The sequence below is a fragment of the Saimiri boliviensis genome, chromosome 16, assembly GCF_048565385.1.
Source record: "Saimiri boliviensis isolate mSaiBol1 chromosome 16, mSaiBol1.pri, whole genome shotgun sequence".
NCBI lineage: Eukaryota > Metazoa > Chordata > Mammalia > Primates > Cebidae > Saimiri > Saimiri boliviensis.
Window position 1 is genome coordinate 67,110,792 of NC_133464.1, and position 15,550 is coordinate 67,126,341.

Consider the following 15,550-nt stretch of genomic DNA (forward strand, 5'->3'; position numbering starts at 1 on the left):
AGCCATGTGCCTGAGGATACTAAGGTGAAGAACACCCAGGGCAAGCACTCAAAGAACCAGTTACCTCCTTAGGGAGATAGGCCAGAAAACCAACAATTACCCCACAGGGTCATATGTTCTCTCTGGGTTTATCCAGATTTTTTCCAAATCTGCACACATTTGAAAGAAGAGTGTAACAAGAGCTCCTAATGACAGTGGAGGGGAGAGGGAAGTCCAAGAATACTTCAGCTCAATCTAGACCTACCAGAAATGTTAGCTAGACAAGAGGGGAACAGGAAGAGACACAGGAAAGAGTGTTCCAGGTAGAAGAGATTGTCTCTTTTTTTGGTAACAGAAAATTCATTACACACAGTCTCTATAGTCTTCTACTTAGATTGGCCATAGATAAAGATGAAGAAGCTATTGGAGCATCTGTTGTGGCCAAGGTAGTCTGCTAAAAGGATGGAAAGACTGAATTAGTTCTTTCAGGACCTTCAGGAAGCTTGTAAGATAGCTAGAAGAATGAGAAACACACATGTGGCAAATAACTATGTAAAGTTGGAACTGTCAGCACTATCCAGGATTGATAAGTGCTGCACAGTGATTTATTAAATTTGTATTTCAGAACAAATGCCCCCCACAATGAGGCCAAAGGGATTGAGTGTCAAAGTGTTAAAGCCACAGATTTCCAACTCCATTCTCTGAGAAAAGTTGGAGTAGATGTAAAAGCACTACTCCTACTCCAAAGAGATGTTTTCGAGTTGAGTACTTGAAAGTGAATGAATTACAATTTATCTCATATTTTTAAATGCCACAAAAGTTGCAAGAATGAAGATTTTAAAAAGCTAAGCAATGGGGAAGATAGCAACTAACCTAAGTATCTTTTAAAAAGTGTTTTGACTGAAGTCTGTTAGGCTAAACACAAAGAGAACCGCAAACAAACACTACAGTCTAGTTGGTCAATTTGTTCCTCACAGGGAGGTGGTTTCACAATTCTGAAACTATTTTATAAACATATTAGGAATGAGCTAATAAGTAAACATATTACAGATAATGAGAGCCAGGCTTCTCAAAACTGGAGACAAAAATTTGAAATAAATAATAAGAAGGCTCAAATGAGCCTTGTGGTGTGGGATTGATCTTGGAAAAATCAATGTGAGCTGATTTTTAAAATACATATATATGCATACACACACATGCACACATATTTATATATAATGTGTGTGGGGGGGATTGGGGTAGTATACATACATACATCTTGAGTTTTGCCTGTCGGGAGGGCGTGAAAGCAGTGACACCCCAGTAGCAATGAGCACATCTGGTGCTCCGATCTTGGTTTCTAAATGTTATTCTCCAGTAAAAAGAAACAGGGTGCTCCTCGGAAAAATGGTTGAACTCAGGGCTGGGACAGGGAAAGTAGAAAATGAGCAGTACTCAAAAAAAAAAAAAAAAAAAAAAAAAAGGCATTGGGGGAAGAGGATGAGGACATATTGAAAGTGCACAGAAACCTACCTGAAAGAACTCCCAATGGCCAAATATGAAACAATTACAGCAACAAAATAATGATAGCATTGGATCATAACCCAAAGGATAACATAAATATCCTTGAGTCTATATTGATATAAATAATAACTGAATAAATAAAAGGCAGAGAAGAAATAACTTTTCTTTACAGACTCCCACTAGTAAATGTGGAAGGAATAAGGGAGCTAGAAAGTCCCCACGATTACAGCACAGTGGAAATTGCTGTGGGCAAGATTTGTTAACGAATGACAAAATTAGTGAGCAAATGTTTAAGGAGAAACAGGGTATTTGTATAGTCTCAAAGCATATCTTCCAAAATATAAACATAGTAATTTTAAAGGGAAAGATGGAAATTTTACATTGGAAAAACCTGTGGCCACGTGATCAAGGTTAACATTATCAGTAATAAGGCAAGTCAACGTCAGGTACCTCTGGTGACGCATTGAGAAAGATACATGTCCTCTGCCATATCACCCTAATAATACATGACTTCAATCTAATCACGTGAAAATTCCAGACAAACCCAAACTGAGGAGCATTTTACCAAATAGCAGTAGTCTTCAGAAGTGCCAAGGCTCTGACAGACAAGGAAAGTCTGAGAAACTATCACAGATTGAAGGAAACTAAGAAGATAGACAATTAAATGCAAAGTGGGATCCTGGGACAGACAAAAAGGCCTTTGTTGGAAACTCTGGTAAAATCTGAATAATAAAGTCTACAGTTTAGTTAACTGTATTAAATCAGTATTAATTTTGTAATACTGATCAATTTACCAGTATGAATGTGTTAACATTATGAAAAACTGCATGGAGGGCATATGGGAAACTCTGTTCTGATTTTGCAACTCTTCGGTAATTCTAATATTCTCTCAAAAATCAAAAGTTTTAAAAAGAAAAAAACAAAAGAAATTAAGCAGCATGTCTCTTCTTGCTACAAATGAATTTGAGATCCTTCAGGGACTATACTTGTTTCCTGTTTCTACTGTAACAAATTACCGAAAACCTGGTGGCCTATCACAACACAAACTTGTTACCTTATGGTTACCTTGTTACCTTATAGGTCAGGGCTGAGATAGGTCTCACTGGACTAAAGACAAGGTATCAGCAGGACTGCGTTCCTTTCTGGAAACTCCATGGAAGGATTTTCTTGGATTTGTTCAGCTTCTAGGGACCGCTTGCACTTCTTGGCTCATGACTCCTTCCTTCGAAGCCAGCCATGGCAGGTCACAATGCCATCTCTCTAACCTGCCTCCCTGGTCACATTCTCCTCTCCGACTATAGCCAGAAAGGATTCTCGTTTTTCAAAGACACAGGTCATTAGATTGAGCTCACTTGAATAAGCCCATCTCAAAGTCTATAACTTAATCCCATCTGCAAAGTTTCTTTTGCCTCATCATGAAACCCAGTCACAGGATTACAGCATCAGGACATAATTTGAGGTGGGAGCCATTATTCTGCCTACCACAGAAACATTTCAGGGAATAGGAGATGCCAGCACCAGGGAACCCTCAAAAAGTAGGTGAGTCAAATTCCATAGCATCCCACAGTGTCTAGAATCTAAGAGGTTCTTAATTAATGACTGCTGATTTATACTGAAAACGAAATTATCACACCGATTCCACTAGTCCTTCAGTCAATGTCCGGCTACCTCCTGGGTGATTCATCTCTACCCAAACAGTGTTCCTCTTTCCACTATGAAGGCCCCACCTTTTTAGGATCTGTATCCCCAGACCTCCCCATTCTCAAGCAGGGCTGGGTCTGAGTGTCCTAGGAGTACCAATAGCCATCCTGTCCTATAACATATCTGCCTCAGTGTCCCCAAGCACAGTATTTAATGAATGTTTGTTAAAGTGAACCCCAGCCAGGAATTTGCTTCTGCTCTGCATGCAGTGGGCCTGTACATCCTTGCTTCAGATCTGTTTTGGCTTATTAAGAATAGAAACCCACTTTCACCCTGCCTCCAAAAGAAGTATGTGAGAGGGAATGGGAAGTGGTTCTATCCATAATTTTGATGTGGCAAAGTAGATAATGTTTTTATTATGGTCTTTGATGAAAACAGGGAGAGTCAGGCTGAAAACACAATTTTCATGGATGATTTAAATGCTTTAAAATCTTAGCACTTTGAAGCATCATATGCAATGCATGTACCCTCGAATTATTCTCAGGGATTTATGTGAATAAATGCACATTTTGTTCACGGGTCTTTCACAGGCTCTGTTGATAGTTTTTGGACCCGTTTGCTAAAGCGGCTAAACTTAGGCCGCACATTGGCACCATGAGAAGCTTTTAAAAAATACTGATATCTGCACTTGCCCTCAAAAATTCTCATTTAATTGTTCTGTTAAAGAATCAGATATTCACACATTTAAGATCTCCAAATGATTCGAACATGAGACCAGGACAAAAAACCACTATGCTAAAGAAATCACATGTGTTTCTTCTTATTAAAGCTGAAATGTGCCTTGCTGCATGGGGTGAGGTAGCCACTCCCAGGTGAAAATATGCGTCTACTTCTTATGAGAAAGTAACACCCACACTTTAATCTGTCTCTGCTAAGGTTTAACCAGCAGTCCTTTTCCCTCCTGCTCCAAATTTTTTACTCCTTCCTCTCCCATTTATTGTTCCTGCCCCCACGGTGCCTCTTTCTCTTTGATCTGTTGTTGAACCAGGAATACTTCTCCATCTAATGCCCTGCAGCCACCTTCACATGGCCCCATTTGCTACAGTCCTGACCCTGCTGCTTTCTTTCATCCTCCTGTCACACATCCTCATCCCTCATCCTTTGCTATTTCCAAACACAAATGATGGGAAGAATTAGGGTGGGAAAGGAATTCAGATGATGTACTGTGGCTGCCAGAAAAAAACATGCTTCTCAGATCTACAACTACAGCACATGGATTGCTGGCCCTGAGTGCTATGCTCTGAAATCCGCCATTGCCTTAGCAGAAAGTCAACTTCTCACAGCCCCATATCCCCCTACTTGGTTGCTCCCCATCAATAGCTAAGATGATGGCAGGGTCCTAAGTCTGGCCTGTCCCTGGGAGCTTCAAGCGTCTCTGACTGCTATCTTTGACACAAGGCTTCCCATCAGCCTTACCAGGCTTACATACAACTGCACTCACACTAGGACTCTTCACTCACCCCTATTCCTTCACTCCCTCCCTCCCAAATGTCAGACCAACAGCTGGCACTGTCATCTGTCACAGCCCTTCCTAGCTTCCTCTCCGTTTTCCCTCCCAGGCATCTTGTTGGTAAATTTCTTGCACATCTAATTCCAACTCGGTCTCTTCTTCTTGAAAAATCCAAAGTAGCACATTACCACAGGAGGAAGCTATAAGTATAATTTAATTTTACTCTAAAAGATGACTATTTCTAACCATTTATTTAATAATCATAAGCTAGTATATACATTTAAAAATATATATTTAACAGAAACCAGGTGCCTTCAGAGGTTCTTTGATTAAATAAGACTTTTTTGTTTTTTTTCAAAACTGGCTGCACATTGGGTCACCCAGAAAACTTTTTTAAAATGCCAATCCCCCTCTTGAGATTCTAATGCAATTAGTCTGGAGTAAGCCTGGAAATTGGCATTTAAATACCTCCCTAGACGACTCCAATGTGCAGTAAGGTTTGAGAACCCTACCCTATAGGTACACATGGGACAGGCCACCATTTACAGTACCTACAAGATGTCAGCTACCCAGCTGCTCAGGAGAAATATGGTTAAGCATCATCCCGAGGGGAGAGAAAAATGTCTTCAGCAGGTCATCATAAAGGAAACACTGTGGGATGTCATCAACCACATCCTTAACAACATCCCTGCAGTAAACACAGAAATAAGCTTCATAGAATTGCTTCCTATGACATTCCCCAGTGTCGCCAGGTTCTTTCCATGTGTTACCACAGTGCAAGCAGGTTCTGTTCACGTACAAATTTGGAGAGGAATTTTCCAGTTTGGTTAGTGGTATCTCTCCCTGAATAGGCTTCACGCTGTGTCTTGGTGTAAAGTCTGTGGTTGGACACCGGGGGTACCAGAGAACAGCTACTTACCTATTTTCTGTGTTGGAATTCTGCAGAAAGTTGTGTTTGGTCCAAAGAGTCTACTGCTAAGGAGCATTTGAAAGTCAATCTCCAGTCTGCAGGAAGAAAGTAACACTCTCATTCTTTAATGATTCTAGGCTCATTCCGATTGAACTCACAACAGACCATGACTTCAGAGTCTTAGAAATCATTAACTTCACTGGGAGATGATCAATAAAGATGAACTTGAGACCATGTCTCGATACCCAAGCAGACAGTGCACACCTGACCAGGAGTGACATCAATGCTAAGATGGACCCCCTCTAGCAGACACCAGGCCATATCAGACCAGAGAAACAAATTCCTCCCACATGGCCAGAAAGTTTTATGGCAGTAACCCTAAGACTGACAGAGTCACTATTTCATACTTAATTATTTTCGTTTCCTCACAGCCATGGAGAGAAGCTATCTAAAACCTTGAATATGAGGAAATGAGTTTATGAACATCTATCTTTCTTGGGACATGATACTATAACTCATTAGAAAGGCCAACACATTGACATTCTCAACTCCAGGCTCCAACACTCCAATCGGGCTGCCCACCATCTTCAAGAGGCATACCCTAGTGAACTTCCCAATTTAGACACTAAACACACCTCCATCAGTTGGCTGTGCCTGACCCACAGCAATGCTGCATGTTGAACTTCTGGATTCCTTTCCCTGAGTTTCCCTTCCCAGCATTCTTGCAACCAACCTGGAATAGCAGGGAAGAAGATGTTTAACAGATGAGTTTTCTTCCATCAGTTATGATTTTCTAACCTCCTTGCTTATTGAGCTGCAGTTCACTGCAACTTCAGTGAAATGGGTTAGAAATGCTTTAATGTTCTATTACCTATGAATTAACAAGTTTCAAAGACATTGTTTTTTAGCTAATGGAGAGTGCATGCTCTCAGTATTACAAATCAACTATAGTAGTGACGTTGAATAACGTAAGTAGGAGCTGAATTGAAAGCTGTAGGAACAAATAGCCACAGTGGAATATAAGTTCCAAAATGAGTCTTTATGCTAATTCAGATGAGTGAACAACATTTTCAAAGAAGCAGAACGTTCAAAAACACCCAGAAGAAGGAGCAAAACAACAGAAAAATTATATCTGCTGATCAATTTGGATTATTGTTATTATATCACCACTATTCTTGACTTTAGACATCACAGAAAACCGTTATGTGGTATAAGAGTTTTATTTTTTAATTTATAACTTGATATGTACGTTCACCTACAAACTCCATTTCATTTCCTCCAACAAATTGCTGCTCTCCAAGAATGGCAAAAGTGGGAAGAGCCATTTTTACTCCCCTTACAAGAAGAAAGGGGGCCCCCTATGACTGGTAGCATTTTGGAGGCAAGCCATTCTCACCTCCCCGGCCAATTTATCAATCCCTGACTTCTGCTAAAGTGTGGAGATAATGAATCTATCAGATTCTTTCTGGAAAGAAAAATCTTGATAATGCAGGTATATAATAAAAATCCATGAGCATATGAGAAAAATGAAGCTACCAAAGTTGGAAAAATGTGGGGAACGGCTAGAAGATCAGCATCTTCACCATCCTTGGTTTGCTTCATTTATCAGCATTTTCACCATCTTGGTTTTATTCCATTTTACCAACATCTTCATTATCTTGGTTTTGCCCCACCTCAGGCTTAGCTACAGACCTGATCCCAGCAGAGAATGGATGAGCCGAAGGGCACGCCATTCTAGCGCAACACTGAGATTCCTTTGGAGTGTTAATACTGCTCAGTTTCTGTTTGTTCTTCTCTCCCCATTGCCACCATTCTGGGTCCCCATGCTGCTGCCTCAGTGTGGCCACATCAAGGCACTTGGGAAGCAGTCACATGAGACAGGTTCTTCCTGTGGAGTACTTTCAAGGCTGTGGCAGGCTTACTGGTTACCAAAATAAAATCTGTTTTCCTCTCAAAGCCTGTTCAATACTCCATGTACGTAATGACATGAATGGAATTTAAAACCTGACAACTTGCTAAATTCTTTACTTCTCTTCAAATCTGCAAAACCTTGCTGAGACAATGCAAGGACAGCTGTTGAGATCCATTTTTTTTTTTCTCCCATCCTGAGTGAAAGACAGGACCAAGAAGTTTAAAATGAAGGGCTCCACTAGTGCCAGTCACGCTGAGAGAAAATGAGCATAAAGCCAGCCTGTGGAAAATGTCAGTAAATCAGGTCTGGAAATTGGCATTCTTCATTCTTCCCCTAAGGCAGAGAAAGTAAAGTAAGGAGCGAGAGGTTTTATCAAATTGGACTTTACTTCATTATTCTCACTAAATCACAAATTCCCTACTCTCCAGGGTAACCTTACCCGGGGTGATGCTTTTTTAAATGAGGTGTCTTTCTCAGACGTGTCTAGTCACAATTCACTGGTGACAGCACAGGAAGGTTAAAAGTGGGAGATTCTGCTGTTAAAGATTTGAGGTAGGCCTGGGATATTCTTAAATTTATTGAATATTTTTTATTGTGTGTCTGTGTTTGCAAATGTGTAGTCAGGGGCATATTAAAAATAATTTTTTAAAGATATTTTAAGGTCATTTTTGTCATATTTATAATTTTTTTTAAAAATATGAAGGATATGGACACTTTTCAAAAGAAGATATATATGAGGCCAACAAACATGAAAAAATGCTCATCATCACTGATATTACAGAAATGCAAATCAAAACCACATTGAGATACCACCTCATGCCAGTTAGAATGGTGATCATTAAAAAAATCTGGAGACAACAGATGCTGGAGAAGATGTGGAAAAATAGGAACACTTTTACACTGTTGGTGAGAGTGTAAATTAGTTCAACCATTGTGGAAGACAGTATGGTGCTTCCTCAAGGATCTAGAAATAGAAATACCATTTGACCCAGCAATCCCATTACTGGGTTTATACCCAAGGGATTATAAATCATTCTATTATAAAGACACATGCACACCTTTGTTTACTGCAGCATTGTTTACAATAGCAAAGACTTGGAACCAACCCAAATGCCCATCGACAATAGACTGGACAAGGAAAATGTGGCACATATACACCATGGAATACTATGCATTCATAAAAAATGATGAGTTTGTGTCCTTTGTAGGAACATGGATGAATCTGGAAACCATCATTCTCAGCAAACTGACACAAGAACAGAAAATCAAACATCGCATGTTCTCACTCATAGGTGGGTGATGAACAATGAGAACACATGGACACAGGAAGGGAAACATCACACACTGGAGTCTGTTGTGGGGGACCACGGGAGGGACAGCGGGGGGTGGTGGGGAGGTTGGAGAGGGATAACATGGGGAGAAATGCCAGATGTAGATGACGGAGGGTTGGAGACAGCAAACCACATTGCCATGTGTGTACCTATGCAACAATCCTGCATGATCTGCACATGTACCCCAGAACCTAAAGTACAATTTAAAAAATTATGATTACTATAGAAAATGTACCAAAAGGAAATATTCAGAAAGATGCACAAAGGTTTAGTGACGGTTTATCATTGTATTTTTTTATTATACTTTAAGTGTGGGGATTCATGGGCAGAACATGCCAGTTTGTTACATAGGTATACACATGCCATGGTGGTTTGCTGCACCCACCAACCCATCATCTACATTAGGTATTTCTCCTAATAATTTATTTTATATTATATTTAATAATATTTATGTATAATTTAAAATATATAGGGGGCTATCCCTCCCCTATACTCCTGGCCCCCCGACAGGCCCTGGTGTGTGATGTTCCCCTCCCTGTGTTCGTGTGTTCTTATTGTTCAACAACTACTTATGAGTGAGAATACGCAGTGTTTGGTTTTCTGTTCCTCTGTTAATTTGCTGAGCGTTTTCTGTTCCTCTGTTAATTTGCTGAGAATGATGGTTTCCAGCTTCACCCATGTCCCTGCAAAGGACATGAACTCATCCTTTTTTATGGCTGCATAGTATTCCATGATGCATATGTACCACATTTTCTTTATCCAGTCTATCATTGATGGGCATTTGGGTTGGTTCCAAGTCTTTGCTATTGGGAACAGTGCCACAATAAACATATGTGTGCATATATCTTTATATTAGAATGATATATGTTCCTTTGGGCATATACCCAGTAATGAGATTGCTGGGTCAAATGGTATTTCTGGTTCTAGATCCCTGAGGAATCACCACACTTTGTTCCACAATGGTTGAACTAATTTACACTCTCACCAATGGTGTAAAAGCATTCCTATTTCTCCACATCCTCTCCAGCATTTGTTGTTTCCTGACATTTTAATAATTCCCATTCTAACTGGCATGAGATTGTATCTCATTGTGATTTTGATTTGCACTTCTCTACCACCAGTGATGATGAGCTTTCTTTCATATGTTTGTTGGCCACTTAAATGTCTTCTTTTTTGAAGTGTCTATTCATATCCTTCACCCACTTTTCGATAGGGTTGTTTGTTTTTTTTCTTGTAAATTTGTTTAACTTCTTTGTAGATTCTGGATATTGGCCCTCTGTCAGGGATAGATTGCAAAAACTTTCTCCTATTCTGTAGGTTGCCTGTTCACTCTGATGATAGTTTCTTTTGCTGCGCAGAAGCTCTTTAGTTTAATTAGATCCCATTTGTCAATTTTGGCTTTTGTTGCCATTGCTTTTGGTGTTTTAGTCATGAAGTCTTTGCCCATGCCTATGTCCTGAATGGTATTGCCTATGTTTTCTTCTAAAGTTTTTTTGGTTTTAAGTCTTACATTTAAGTCTTTAATCCATCTTGAGTTAATTTTTGTATAAGGTGTAAGGAAGGGGTCCAGTTTTAGTTTTCTGCATATTGTTAGCCAGTTTTCCCAACACCATTTATTAAATAGGGGATCCTTTCCCTATTGCTTGTTTTTGTCAGGTTTATCTAAGAGCAGATGGTTGTTAGATGTGTGGTGCTATTTCTGAGGGCTCTGTTCTCTTTCTGTTCTGTTACCAGTACCATGCCATTTTGGTTACTGTAGCCTCATAGTATAGTTTGAAGTCAGGTAGTATGATGCCTTCAGCTTTGTTCTTTTTACTTAGGATTGTCTTGGCTATATGGGCTCTCTTTTGGTTCCATACAAAATTTAAAATAGTTTTTTCTAATTCTGTGAAGAAAGGCAATGGTAGCTTAATGAGAATAGCATTGAATCTATAAATTGCTTTGTGAAGTATGGTCATTTCCACAACATTGATTCTTCCTATCCATGAGCATAGAATGCTTTTCCATTTGTTTGTGTCCTCTCTTATTTCCTTGAGCAGTGGTTTGTAGTTCTCCTTGAAGAGGTCCTTCACATCCCTTGTAAGTTATATTTCTAGGTATTTTACTCTCTTTGTAGCAATTGTGAAAGGGAGTTCACTCATGATTTGGCTCTCTGTTCGTCTATTGGTGTATAGGAATGCTTGTGATTTTTGCACTTGATTTTGTATCCTGAGACTGCTAAAGTTGCTTATCAGCTTAAGGAGATTTTGGGCTGAGAGGAGGGGGTTTTCTAAACACACAATCATATCATCTGTGACAGATAATATGACTTCTTCTCTTCCTATTTGAATACCCTTTATTGCTTTATGTTGCCTGATTGACCTGGCCAGATCTTCCAATATTATGTTGAGTAGGAGTACTGAGAGAGAGCATCCTTGTCTTGTGCCAGTTTTCAAAGGGAATTGTCCAGGTTTTGCCCATTCAGTATGATATTTGCCATGGGTTTGTCATAAATAGCTCTTATTATTTTGAGATATGTTCCATCAATACTAGTTTATTGAGAGCTTTTGGCATGAAGGGGTGTTGGATTTTATTGAATGCCTTCTCTGCATCTATTGAGATAATCATGTGTTTTCTGTCATTGGTTCTGTTTCTGTGATGGATTACGTTTATTGATTTGTGTATGTTGAACCAGCCTTGCATCCCAGGGATAAAGCTGACTTGATCATAGTGGATAAGCTTTTTGATGTGCTGCTGGATTTGGTTTGGATGAACATTTCCGTATCAATGTTAATTAGGGATATTGACCTGAAATTTTCTTTTTTGTTGTGTCTTGGTCAGGTTTTGAGATCAGGATGATGCTGGCCTTATAAAATGAGTTAGGAAGAAGCCCTCTTTTTCTATTGTTTGGAATAGTTTCAGAAAAAAATAGTATCAGATTCTGTTTGTACCTCTGGTAAAATCTGGCTGTGAATCTGTCTGGTCCTGGGCCTTTTTTGGTTGGTAGGCTCTTAATTACTGCCTCAACTTCAGAACTTGTTAGTGGTCTATTCAGGGATTTGACTTCTTCCTGGTTTAGTCTTGGGATGGTATATGTGTCCAGGAATGCATCCATTTCTTTTAGATTTTCTAGTTTATTTGCATAGAGGTACGTGTTAATGTTATTCTCTGATGGAAGATTGTATTTCTGTGTGATCAGTGGTGATATCCTCTTTATCATTTTTTGTGTGTCTATTTAATTCTTCTCTCTTTTCTTTTTTATTAGTCTGGCTAGTAGTCTATCCATTTTGTTTTTGGTTTTTTTTTTTTTGTATTGGAAGCAATTTTTATTTTTTTATTTTTTTATTTTTTTTAATTGCATTTTAGGTTTTGGGGTACATGTGAAGAACATGCAAGACTGTTGCATAGGTACACACATGGCAGTGTGGTTTGCTGCCCTCCGTCCCCTCACCTGTATCTGTCATTTCTCCCCATGCTATCTCTTCTCACCTCCCCACCTCCCGTCCCTCCCCCATTCCCCCACAATGGACCCCAGTGTGTAGTGCTCCCCTCCCTGTGTCCATGTGTTCTCATTGTTCAACACCCGTCTATGAGTGAGAATATGCGGTGTTTGATTTTCTGCTCTTGTGTCAGTTTGCTGAGAATGATGGTTTCCAGGTTCATCCATGTCCCTACAAAGGACACCAACTCATCGTTTTTGATGGCTGCATAATATTCCGTGGTGCATATGTACCACATTTTCCCTATCCAGTATAATTCAACCATTGTGGAAGACAGTGTGGCGATTCCTCAAGGACCTAAAAATAGAAATCCCATTTGACCCAGCAATCCCATTACTGGGTATATATCCAAAAGATTATAAATCATTCTACTATAAGGACACGTGCACATGAATGTTCATTGCAGCACTGTTTACAATAGCAAAGACCTGGAACCATTCTGCTAATCTTTTCAAACAACCAGCTCCTGGATTCATTGATTTTTTTGAAGGGATTTTTGTGTCTGTATCTCCTTCAGTTCTGCTCTGATCTTAGTTATTTACTGTGTTTGGCTAGCTTTTGAATTTATTTGCTCTTGCTTCTCTAGTTGTTTTAATTATGATATTAAGGTGTTGATTTTAGATTGTTCCTGTTTTTTCCTGTGGGCATTCAGCACTATAAATTTCTCTCTAAACACTGCCTTAGCTGTTTCCCAGTGATTCTGGTACGTTGTGTGTCTTTGTTCTCATTGGTTTCAAAGAATTTTTTAATTTCTGCCTTAATTTTGTTATTTACCCAGAAGTCATTCAGGAGCTGGTTGTTTAATTTCCATGTAGTTGTGTGGTTTTCAGTGAGTTTCTTAATCCTGAGTTGTAATTTGATTGCACTGTGGTCTGAGAGACTGTTATGATTTCCGTTCTTTTGCATTTGCTGAGGAATGGTTTATTTCCAATCATGTGGTCAATTTTAGAATAAATGCGATGTGGAACTCAAAAGAATGTATATTCTGTGGACTTGGGGTGGAGAGTTCTGTAGAAGTCTATTAGGTCTGCTTTGTCCAGAGCTGAGTTCAAGTCCTGAATATCCTTGTTAATCTTCTGTCTTGTTGATCTGCCTAATATTGACAGTGTGGTGTCAAAGTCTCCCAATATTATTGTGTGGGAGTCTTAAGTCTCCTTGTAGGTCTCTAAGAACTTGCTTTATGTATCTGGGTGCTCCTGTATTGGGTGCATATATATTTAAGTTAGTTAGCTCTTCCTGTTGCATTGATCCCTTTATCATCATGTAATGCCCCTGCTTGTCTTTTTTTTTATCTTTGTTGGTTAAAATCTGTTTTATCAGAAACTAGGATTGCAATCCTTGCTTTTTTTTTTTTTTTTTTTTTTTTTTTTTTTTGCTTTCCATTTACTTGGCAAATATTTCTCCATCCTTCTATTTTGAGCCTCTGTGTGTCTTTGCATGTGAGATGGATCTCCTGAATACAGTACACTAACAGGTCTTGACTCTTTATTCAATTTGCCACTCTGTGTCTTTTAATTGGGGCATATAGGCAGTTTAAATTTAAAGTTAAAATTGTTATGTGTGAATTTGATCTTGGCATTATGATGCCAGCTGGTTATTTTTCCCATTAATTGATGTAGTTTCTTCATAGCATCAATGGTCTTTACAATTTGGCATGTTTTTGCAGTGGCTGGTAATGGTTTTTCCTTTCTATATTTAGTGCTTCCTTCAGGAGCTCTTCTAAGGCAGGCCTGGTGGTGACAAAATCTCTCAGCATTTGCTTGTCTGCAAAGGATTTCATTTCTCCTTTGTTATGAAGCTTAGTTTGACTGAACATGAAATTCAGGGTTGAAAATTCTTTTGTTAAAAATGTTGACCACTGGGCCGCACTCTCTTCTGGCTTGCAGGGTTTCTGCAGAGAGATTGCTGTTAGTCTGACAGGCTCCCTTTGTGGGTAACCCACCCTTTCTCTCTGGCTACCCTTAACATTTTTCCTTCATTTCAACCTTGGTGAATCTGAGGATTATGTGTCTTGGGGATGCTCTTCTAAAGGAGTATCTTTGTGGTTTTCTCTATATATCCTGAATTTGAATGTTGGCCTGTCTCGCTAGGTTGGGGGAGTTCTCCTGGATAATATCCTGAAGAGTGTTTTCCAACTTGGTTCTATTCTCACCATCACTTCCAGGTATATCAATCAAACGTAGGCTTGGTCTTCTCATATAGTCCCATAGTTCTTGGAGGCTTTGTTCATTCCTTTTCATTCTTTTTTCTCTAATCTTGTCTTCAGGCTTTATTTCATTAAGTTGATGTTCAATCTCTGATATCCTTTCTTCTCTTTGATTGATTCAGCTATTGATACTTACGTATGCTTCATGAAGTTCTCGTGCTATGTTTTTCAGCTCCATCAGGTCACTTATGTTCTTCTCTAAATTGATCATTCTAGTGAGCATTTCACCTAAATGTTTTTCAAGGTTCTTAGCTTCCTTGCATTGCATTAGAACGTGCTCCTTCAGCTCAGATGAGTTAGTTATTACCTACGTCTCAAGCCTCCTTCTGTCAACTCATCAAACTCATTCTCTGTCCAGTTTTGTTCCCTTGCTAGTGAGGAGCTGCGATCCTTTGTAAAGAGAAGAGGTGTTTTGGTTTTTGGAATTTTCAGCCTTTCTGCACTGGTTTTTCCTCATCTTCATGATTTATCTACTTTGATCTTTGATTTTGGTGACCTTTGGATAGGGTTTTTTTGTGGGCATCCTTTTTGTTGATGTTGATGCTTTTCCTTTCTGTTTGTTAGTTTTCCTTCCAACAGTCAGGCCCCTCTGCTGCAGGTCTGCTGGAGTTTGTTGGAAGTCCAGTCCAGACCCTGTTTGCCTGGGTATCACCAACAGAGGCTGCAGAATGGCAAATATTGCTGCCTGATCCTTCCTCTGGAAGCTTCATTCCAGAGGGGCACCCACCAAATGCCAGCCAGAGCTCTCTTTTATGAGGTGTCTGTCGACCCCTACTGGGGAGATGTCTCCAGTTAGGAGGCACGGGGGTCAGGGACCCACTTGAGGAGTCAGTTTGTCCCTCAGCAGAGCTCAAGTTCTCTCTTCAGAGCCACCAGAAAGGAACGTTTAAGTCTGCTGAAGCTCTGCCCACAGCCACCCCTTACCCCAGGTGCTCTGTCCCAGGGAGATGGGAGTTTGATCTATAAGCCCCTGACTGGGGCTGCTGCCTTTCTTTCAGAGATGGTCTGCCCAGAGAGGAGGAACCCAGAGAGGCAGTCTAGCTACAGCAGCTTTGCAGAGCTGAGGTGGGTTCTGCCCA

General features: G+C 39.8%; 1 long non-coding RNA gene across 3 annotated transcripts in view; it reads right to left on the reverse strand.

The window, feature by feature from the left end:
- LOC141581642 (uncharacterized) overlaps positions 1 to 15,550 on the reverse strand; it is a 228,024-nt gene that overhangs the window by 33,897 nt on the left and 178,577 nt on the right. For 2 of the 3 annotated variants that reach the window (XR_012514411.1, XR_012514412.1), the window contains 2 exons: positions 6,179 to 6,276; positions 4,963 to 5,638 (listed from right to left, as the gene is read on the reverse strand). This is a non-coding gene — a long non-coding RNA (uncharacterized LOC141581642). Of the gene's footprint in view, positions 1 to 4,962; positions 5,639 to 6,178; positions 6,277 to 15,550 lie in introns of those variants that run through there. The other variant, XR_012514410.1, reaches the window with a different exon arrangement.